General features: G+C 38.3%; 1 protein-coding gene across 1 annotated transcript in view; it reads right to left on the reverse strand.

Moving 5' to 3' along the window:
• Positions 1-9117, reverse strand: part of LOC127654742 (uncharacterized) — a 46225-nt gene extending 37108 nt beyond the window's left edge. The window contains exon 1 of the mRNA XM_052142069.1: positions 8987-9117. The gene's annotated coding sequence lies outside the window, so the exon portion shown is untranslated. The remainder of the gene's footprint in view (positions 1-8986) is intronic.
• Positions 9118-9238: the final 121 nt, after the last annotated feature.

Below are 9238 nucleotides of genomic sequence, written 5' to 3' on the forward strand. Positions count from 1 at the left end.
AGCTCATCTCTGACGCAGCATTTTGATGTTTCTAGATTGAAAAACTGCAGCGACCTGTAATGACTGTCAATTCAAACTTCAAAAAGAAGCTGGGAAGCCGTCTGACAAGCATTTCCCCCTTTCTACCAGTACTATTGAAAGGGAAGATAAAAGGGGATGAATTTCATGGTTTTATGGTCATGGTATTGTTCAGATCTCTGGATAGCCAGTGTCAATTATGCATAGCTAGTTTTCGAAGTCTGTTATTTCAAATGTAGGCCTCTCATTAATCACACAATATATAAAGTTTAAGTTTAAAGCTGTAGACCCAGATTAACTTTGAGCTGTGAGAACGTTTTTGAAGAGTAAATGACCCAAACAAACTTCTGAGCATAAGGCGTTGTCCACACGTACAGATATATATATAAAAAACACAGTTTCCAACCATATAAAAACAAAAATCCTGTCCACACCAACCTACAAAACAACGCTAAAATGCTTTAAAATGCTTGCATAACCTTTCCAAAATTACAGGAATTATATTGTGACTTAAAGCTTCTATGTCAAGAAACCCAGAAGAACGTTATGGGCATTTGTTCCTTTTTTTTACTTGCGGGAGAAGTTTAGTTACAATTAAAGGAAGTAGTGTTTGAATACGCCTCCGAACAGCGGTGTAATGATTAAGCATTTGTAGGCTGACTTGTAAACACGTCATGAAAACTGTGACACTTAAACAAATCAGACCAGCATTCCCATCGCTGTCAAATTCCAGTGCATGCCCAATATAGAAACAACTGCTGCCATGTGCAAATTCACATCACCGGATACTAAAATCTCTGTTTCACCTGTCTAAACACATCACAGAAAATTATTTGAGGGCATTTCAGTGACTTAAAACACTGTTAACATGTGGATGAGAAGCCAAAATTCGTATGGACTGGGCCTTACCGACTGTGAAACCTAAAGAGCTCTTATACTTAATTATGTACAGTCGTGTTTCCCAATGCTGGCGCTGGAATAGCCCAAAACTGCACATTTTGGTTGTCTCCCTAATCAGACCTGATTCAACTCATTAGCTCATTAGAAAAAGCTCCATGACCTGAATTGGGAAACACTGAGCCCGTTTACATGCTCAAATACGATGCTTATTTAGAAATGTCAAACCAAAAAAAAAACGTGTTTACGTGAGATTTCTCTGCTTTTGATGTTAAACTGTGAAGATGCATGCACACAACATGAGTGCACACTGAATAAGCCGCTAAGAACAACGGTAAATGCGTTTACATGCAATGCAAAATCAGGGTAATAGGAAAAAATCTACCCTTGTCGATCGGTTTATTCTTGAGACGTTTATGACCTTGCACAGATAAGGGAACGTCACATTGTTACACACATTGTTAAGCATAATCGGTATACTTACATCAGTGCTGGGTGTAAAAAGTAATTAGTTACTGTAATATAATTACTTCAGGCACAAAATGTAGCGTACCGCATTACAGAACATTTTAAATTCTTGTAATCAGATTACAGTTACTCATTTTCAATGAAAGTAATTACTTTTAAGAACATTATTTGGGTTACAAATATTTCTAAAAAAAATATTTATGTGTAATACAATTAAAATGTGAATTCGTTTGTTCCTATTTTCGTCTGTTTGCATTTCTGTGACAGCTGAAGGACGTGCGACCATGAACAAGTTAAAAATAGACATTATTTTTTATTTGTCTATTTTTAATGTGACTTAAAAGGAAATTCATTAGTAATGTAATTACTGATTACTTTTAAAAAAAGTAATCTGATTATAATTTTAGAGAAGTAGCGAGTAATTTGTAGTGGATTACTTTTTTATTAACTTACCCAACACTGCTTTACTTACAATTATGAAACAGTTTATTCCGAGGGGTTTTGCAGAAAGCGGTGTTCCGATACGTCATGTAAACGAGAAAGCCGTTTTCCTTACGCCATATAAGGGACGTGGTTTAACACACACAGATTTCTTAATATGGTCATGTAAATGCATAAGCGCCATTCTTAGAGGTTTTTGAAGAGTGCGCATGTGCGTGGAACAGACCAAATAACTAACGTCATAGGATGGAGTCATACATCATATCAACAAGACAACACAGCGGAAATAATTCCACGTTCTGGGAGTACAGTGGGAAAAGAGAAACGCACAGACGCCATAAACTACCCATTTATAAACACCAATTTACTGTCCCGTCTATGTGCTGAAGTACTTAGGGGGAATCCCGGAGTTTGAAGTATGAGGCAAACACCACTATTGCAGTGCAATTCCACTGTAGGTCCTGATGGAATGTTCCAGGTTGATACAAGGGGCACTTTTGAGCAGGAACTAATGACTTCACAAACGTTTGCCATGTTGGTGGAAACATTTTATCATCATATGCATGTAAAATATTCTTTATTATGTAATATTGTTACTGTTTTTGCTCTGTTACTTGATTATCAGGGTTTTCGAACCACCAAGTTCATGTCATGGAACACCACATTTATCATTCAGGTGTGTTAAAACTTTATTTGGTCAACTTTGAAGGTTTGCACTGGCATTTAGATGACCCCAAAGCTCATAGCTCGACTTAACTCGCATTTTAAATGCATGGGGTCTTCTACTCATTATACTTTGATGTTAGCAAGATGTTGACGTCATGAGAACTGGAATTGGAGCTAATTAATTCCTGATGAACATGAGATCAGTCCTGCAGATGGAGTGTTATGTTAACTCCTTCCCACTGATCGCAGCACTTCATTAACTCAATTATCCAGCACTCAAGAGTTACCTGAAGCCCTAGAGGAGGTACTGAGATGGGGCAGTGGGACTTTAGACACTTTTGATTCCACAGAAAAATGGCCAGGAATGGATTTTGAATTTCTAACTTGAGAAATAATTTTGGGGAAACCCCTATAATAAAAGTTTGCCATTTCATACATTGTTTTTATTTGTCCAGTTGATATGAAATGGCAACATGACAAAAATATGGATCTCAGCACACCATGTAAAAGTTGATACAGTTTATTAGAAACGGATAATTGCAAAACAAGTAAACTGAGACGTTTAAAGCAATGGTTCAATTGTTTTATTTCTTCTGAAAAACACAGTAGCAGAATGTCTGAATTTCTGTTTTCCATACAAGGAAAGCTGATGGTGATTTAGATAGACAAATAATCGGTTTGGCTGATATTTTAAACCAATATTTAGACATTTCCACTTAACCACAACTTTAATATTGGGTTTACAGATAAAGTTTGACACAAATGGCTTAAAATCCTAACAGGGTTCCCACACATCCTGAAAAACCTAATGTTGCAATGCAGTTTTCCAGTCATGGAAAAGTAATGGAAAATTTGAAAAATACCTAAATGTCCTGGAAAATATTTATTTGCCCTGGAAAATATTTCAGTTTAATAAAACGGGTTGACTGTTTTGCTAGCAAAGTTTTCGTCACACGTACAAAAACATGGAAAGATCGGGAATTGGAATTGGAATAGGAATCAAATAAACATGTTAGCATCATTTGTCACTGCCGGCGGCTGCTCAATGTGTGAACATCAACGGTAAAGGGCGTTCACACCCTCATGATTGATTACTGAAGAAGCCAATCGTGTGCATGGAAATTGCGGTCCACCCAAGACAGATCGCTTGATTGGTTACAGCTACAGCCAATCGCGTGCTTTGCTACAGCAGCACGTGCACAGTGAAAAGCGGCACTTATGAAACTTCTCATTCATAAACAAACTGAATAGGCTTTATGTCGGACGTCACATGACCAAACCGAATTTTTTTTATCACATCCGGTTACCGAAAGCGGTAACGGCAGTATGAACTGACGGCTATGAACTTTAAGGTAATCATCTAACCTAGCTAGTGTTTTTATTGTTGCCGTTTTATTCTATTTTAATATCTGAATATTAGTGAGAAGAAAATGTCTTATATATATATATATATATATATATATATATATATATATATATATATATATATAAATAATTAATTTATTTTAATTCATTATTATTTGTTTCTGTGTACCCAGTTATTGAACTACAGTAATTACATTAAAAAAAAAAATCCTGCTAAGACCTAAACATAAACGCTTGTCATGTGGAGGGCAAAGCGCCGCTTTATGCTGGCGTTGAACGGAGCGTTGACCCCTCGTCTCAACTCTCAACAGTGTGAAATGTGCTTTACAATGACGAAAAGGACATTATTGAAACTCAAAATTATTATTAGGCTATTATTGTTGTCTTTTCTGATAAGTCATGCTGTAGTTTAAATACTGTAGAAAAATTATACAGTACATCTGCTTTGTTCTTATAATGCTTAAACATTCGACTGAAGTCAGTAGATTTGTTATGCAAATTTTAATAAAAGAGAAGGTAGAGGTCCTGGGTATCTCAGCGAGTAAAGACACTGACTATCACACCTGGAGTTGTGAGTTAGAATCTAGGGTGTGCTGAGTGACTCCAGCCAGGCTTCCTAAGCAACCAATTGGCCTGGTTGCTAGGGAGGGTAGAGTCACGTTGTGTAACCTCCTCGTGGTCGCCATAATGTGGTTCTCGCTCTCGGTGGGTTGCGTGGTCACCGTGGAGAATAGCATGAGTCCCTACATGCTCTAATTTCCACGGTAATGTGCTCAACAAGCCAGTGAAAAGATGCGCGGATTGACGGTCTGAGATGCGAAGGCAACAGAGATTCGTCCTCCGCCACCCGGATTGAGGCGAGACCCTATGCCACCACAAGGACTTATTGGGAATTGGGCATTCCAAATTGGTGAGAAAAATATTTGTATCTATAAAAAATAAAGAAAGAAGAAGGTAACGATATTATTGATACTCATTATTATTATACTATTATTGTCTTTTTGGATGAAAAGTCATGCTCGATCTGCTTTGTTCTCTAAATGCTTAAACATTATAAAGTTTCTTGGTAGATCTCATAGACTGTAAGAAAAGATGGACGACGCTCCTTCGCTCTTTTCCATTGGTGAGAACTGAAGCCGCCAGTGTCCCGATATGGCGCTGACATCTTGGGACTTGAGTCTGCGCAGTTGCGATTTCGGGACCAGACCTGCGCAGTAGTGAGCAGGAAGTAAAGCCGCGAAATCAAGGTCCCGCCCTCACTCTCGCTGAATCAATCGCAAGCACACGCCCCCGCACTTTTGACTTATGACGGTGTGAAATAATTAATTATAGAAATTTAGATATTAAATTTAAAGCTCCAATCTCCTCAGTCCTCCGAAGATCCCGAAAAAAAGTCTGTTGGTGCTTCAGTGACTACTTCGCTCAGAGAACCTGTCAATCACAGCTGTCAATCATGATGTCACAGCACCGTTTTTATAGCATCAAATAACTAAAAACACACTTATGTTGAAAACAAACACTTGAAATGACATCAACGTGATAGAAACGACAGTAAATGACAGAAACTATCTTTGGAATAAAGATATGTGAAGTGTAATTTAATTGTTTAGTTGGTCTCACGTCCCATTGAATAACATGGGGAGGCGGGGTTTATGACCTATACTAGGACCAGTCACCGGGGGGCGATCGAGACATTTTGGCTTCACTTTTGAGGGTTTGTGCGGCACGCTTGGTAGAACTCAAAATGATTCAACGACTCACTCGTTGCATATAAGAAGCACATTTAGGTCGCCACCTAGTGGCATCTCCAGAAATGGTCACTAAACTAGTCAATTAATGAAACTGAACAAATTTGTGAAACAGAAGCGCACCACAACAAAATACCCTTTATTTTTGCAGCTAGCTGTACACAGTTGTGCAGATCATTTTCTATTCTTGAATCATTAAAATAACTCAAGTTGGCACGTTTAGCTTATTCTTTACATATTCGTGGATCAGTGATTGTCTCAAATTTTCATGAACACCCTCATGAGTGTGCATCCCTGTGAGTTATACATTTTAGACAATGATGACAGTTGTAATCATTGTCTAAATCATTGTCTGATGAAGGGCGAGACTTCATTGTATTCATAGGAATTTGATTGGATCATGAAAACTGGGCGTTAAATAACAGAATGGAGTCATGACGTCATTCAAAAAGCAAAGTTTCTTCAGAGGCGGAGCAAGTTTTTTTTCATAATAATAACTTGAGAAAGTAAATAGGGTCATTTTGATTTCAAGTTGACTTTTAAGTCTAGCTTAGTGGGGCGACATAATATCAAAGACATCTGTATTGTATCATTTGAGATGTTCAGTACCCTCACATGAATATGAAAGCATGCATTACCAGCAAGCATGAAAGGGACAGACAAGTGAGAGATTGATAGAGAGAGAAGTTGTGCTTTTCAACTGATTCAGCTCAACAAAACAGACGCTGCTCTTCTGGATGCCATCTGTCAAAGTGATGATTGATTGACAGCTGCCAGTCATAATTGATTGACAGTGAAAGTGAAACCTGCACTTTTATCTTCATTAAGACCTGTCAATTATTATCGGCTGATATTTGGCCATTTTAATAGATATTAGCATCAGCCAATAAACAGAAGAGGTTTTCAGAAGATGTTTTTAAAGGGCCTCATCAATGAAACATGAGCAGAATCCATTTTTGGCATTGCAAAACACCATCAATGTGTGGTAACAGATCAGACCAGTTATATTGGTGAATCAAAGTCTCAAAAGTGGTCACAAAAGCACTTTCATGTACATTTTGAAGCCAAATACTAAAGCAATTTGCGAAACTAAATTTAATTTTACAGCACTTATGCAATCGGTTCTGTATTTACATGCATTTACCGCTGCAACTTCAGTGTAATTAAGTATCAGGTCTGTATGTGCAATTCCACCCCGACCACCTGCCCCCCCTCCTTTGAAAAAAAATAAGACTTATCGAATGTGTATTGGCGGTCTTATTCAGAATTACACATTTTAGTATTTAAAAAGAATAAGCATTAGAGGGATCAGTTAATTATGAAAAATGTACTGCCTGATTAATATGTAATAATGTAATCCATAAAATGTAACTGTAATCTGATTACAAGTATTTTGAATGGAGTTTAATATAATTACAAGTACTTGATTTTTGTAATCTGATTATGTAATCCAGATTACATGTAATCAGTTACTTCCCAGGACAGTCAGCGTAGATGTTAAAAGTGTCCTATTATCACTATATATTCACTACATTTTCATGAATGTCAATATAGTGTAAAGTAAGTGTTCATTTAAAGGAATAATTCACCTTAAATTTCATTGTTTACTCACCCTCATGTTGTTCCACAAAAGGATAAAAAACATTTTGGACGTAGAAGTAGTTCATACGACTCGTGATCTTATTCTTTTTTTCCTTCCACTAGGAACAAAAAGGGCGAACATAATAAACGAAGCAAGTATGTGAACGCAGATGCAAGCTCGATTTTTTGCATTGTTGCGCTCCTATATCGAGAGGGATATAGCTGCAAGCAGGGCTGGACTGGTAAGAGAAATCAGCCCGTGATTTTACAAATTGTTGGGGGGGGGTGTATACTGCGGCGCCTTTTTGTGGTCTGTTCTGCATAACACGGCGGCTCATTGTTTATCGTGGCCTATTCGGCACATTTCACGGCCGAACCACCGGCCCGGTCGGTTCTCCCAATTGACATTCCACCCCTGATCGGACCAAAAGTCCGTCGGCCCACCGGGAAAATGCCCGGTATGCCAGATTACCAGTCCAGCCCTGGCTGCAAGCATAGCTCAAAAGAAACGGGAGCTCCAAACCACCATTTAAGATATAGGGAGCCCCTTACTAACCTTAACCGAGAGTGGAAGTGATGCCCCTTTTAGAGTTGGCACAACCCACTTCTAGAATAATCACGCCCCTTTCTTTCCTCTTTTGGATATTCCGCTCATTTGGAGGTCTCCGGCCTGCAGTTATACCAACTTGAAAATATAAAACCTCGTAAACACAACGCAAGTGTCATTATCGATGTTGCCACAGGGGGGCACTTTAGTGAGATTAGTGTGAAATGTCCACTTCTATGGTGAGTTTTCTCTTTCAAGTCAACTACTGTCATGACGGATGAACAGTGGAATAGAATTGATGATCAAATAAGTTCAATAGTATCCAGCTGCAGACCCGCAGCACCACCAGTTTCAGAACACCAGCACCAGAACCTGAAGTGAGGGGCGGAGCTTACGTTCCAAACCGAGTAGCGCCACCTAACGTTTTGGAGAGTACTTTGCTCTCATGTGCAGCATGCATTTTTCTTTATGTAAAATAAAACATGTCAAAAAACTAAAAAATTCAGCATAATTTTAAAAGAAACAATAAAAATATATACAACAAATGACCAATTCACCCCTAGGCCCATTTTATCATGACAATCCTGTATAAATTAAACTTAAAATGTATCAAATGAGGAATTCACTCTCAGGCCCATTTTGTCCTTACATTCTTGCTAAATAACCCATGTCATCCTGAACACAAATGAAATAGAAAGGGCTCTCTGGAAGCTTCTGACTGTTCCAGGAGATTGTTGTGGGCCTTTTCCTTGTGGTCTTCATTCATTCGAAATGTCTCTACAAGAGATGAAAGCACCACACAATAATCTCAACGTAAAAAAAACCTCAACTATAAGGTAACATTAACTCACAAACAATGCATATAACAGAGGAACGTGGAACAAACACTTTAACACCTTCACAAGATGTCTTCAAAACGTCACCGCAAGGCTCATTTACAACACGCAAAAATGTATCGAACGTATGACAACATATTCAAGCTTCATTAAGATGATAAAGTTATGCACAAATTCAATATTTAGCAGATAAACGCTGAACTTAATATATGCGATAATTTTTCACAACATGATGTCAAAAACGTTAGACAACTCACCATGCTCTCCGCCATGCTTGTCTCATTGTCAATAACTCCGCCCCTCACTTCAGGTTCTGGCGCTGGGGTTCTGAAACTGGTGGTGCTGAAACTGGTGGTGCTGCGGGTCTGCAGCTAGATATGTCTCAATAAGTTAGTCAATATACTTGTAATTTAACTTACCAGAATAATAACACAATGCACAGACTTTTGAGGTAACTCTATCGCCCCCTCGAGTACTGAAGTCTGTTACCGCCACAGTAACGTAAAGTTGTGGGTTTGGTATGAAATGAAGGTGAGTAAATAATACAAACTGTCATTTCGGCAAGACTATGTCTTTCATTTTAGCAATTTGGCAATCTCATTCACTCATTCCACCCTACTTTCTAGATATCGGCATCAGCATTGGCCCATATCAATTGAGCACCAGTCACA

Source organism: Xyrauchen texanus, chromosome 14 (assembly GCF_025860055.1).
Source record: "Xyrauchen texanus isolate HMW12.3.18 chromosome 14, RBS_HiC_50CHRs, whole genome shotgun sequence".
NCBI lineage: Eukaryota > Metazoa > Chordata > Actinopteri > Cypriniformes > Catostomidae > Xyrauchen > Xyrauchen texanus.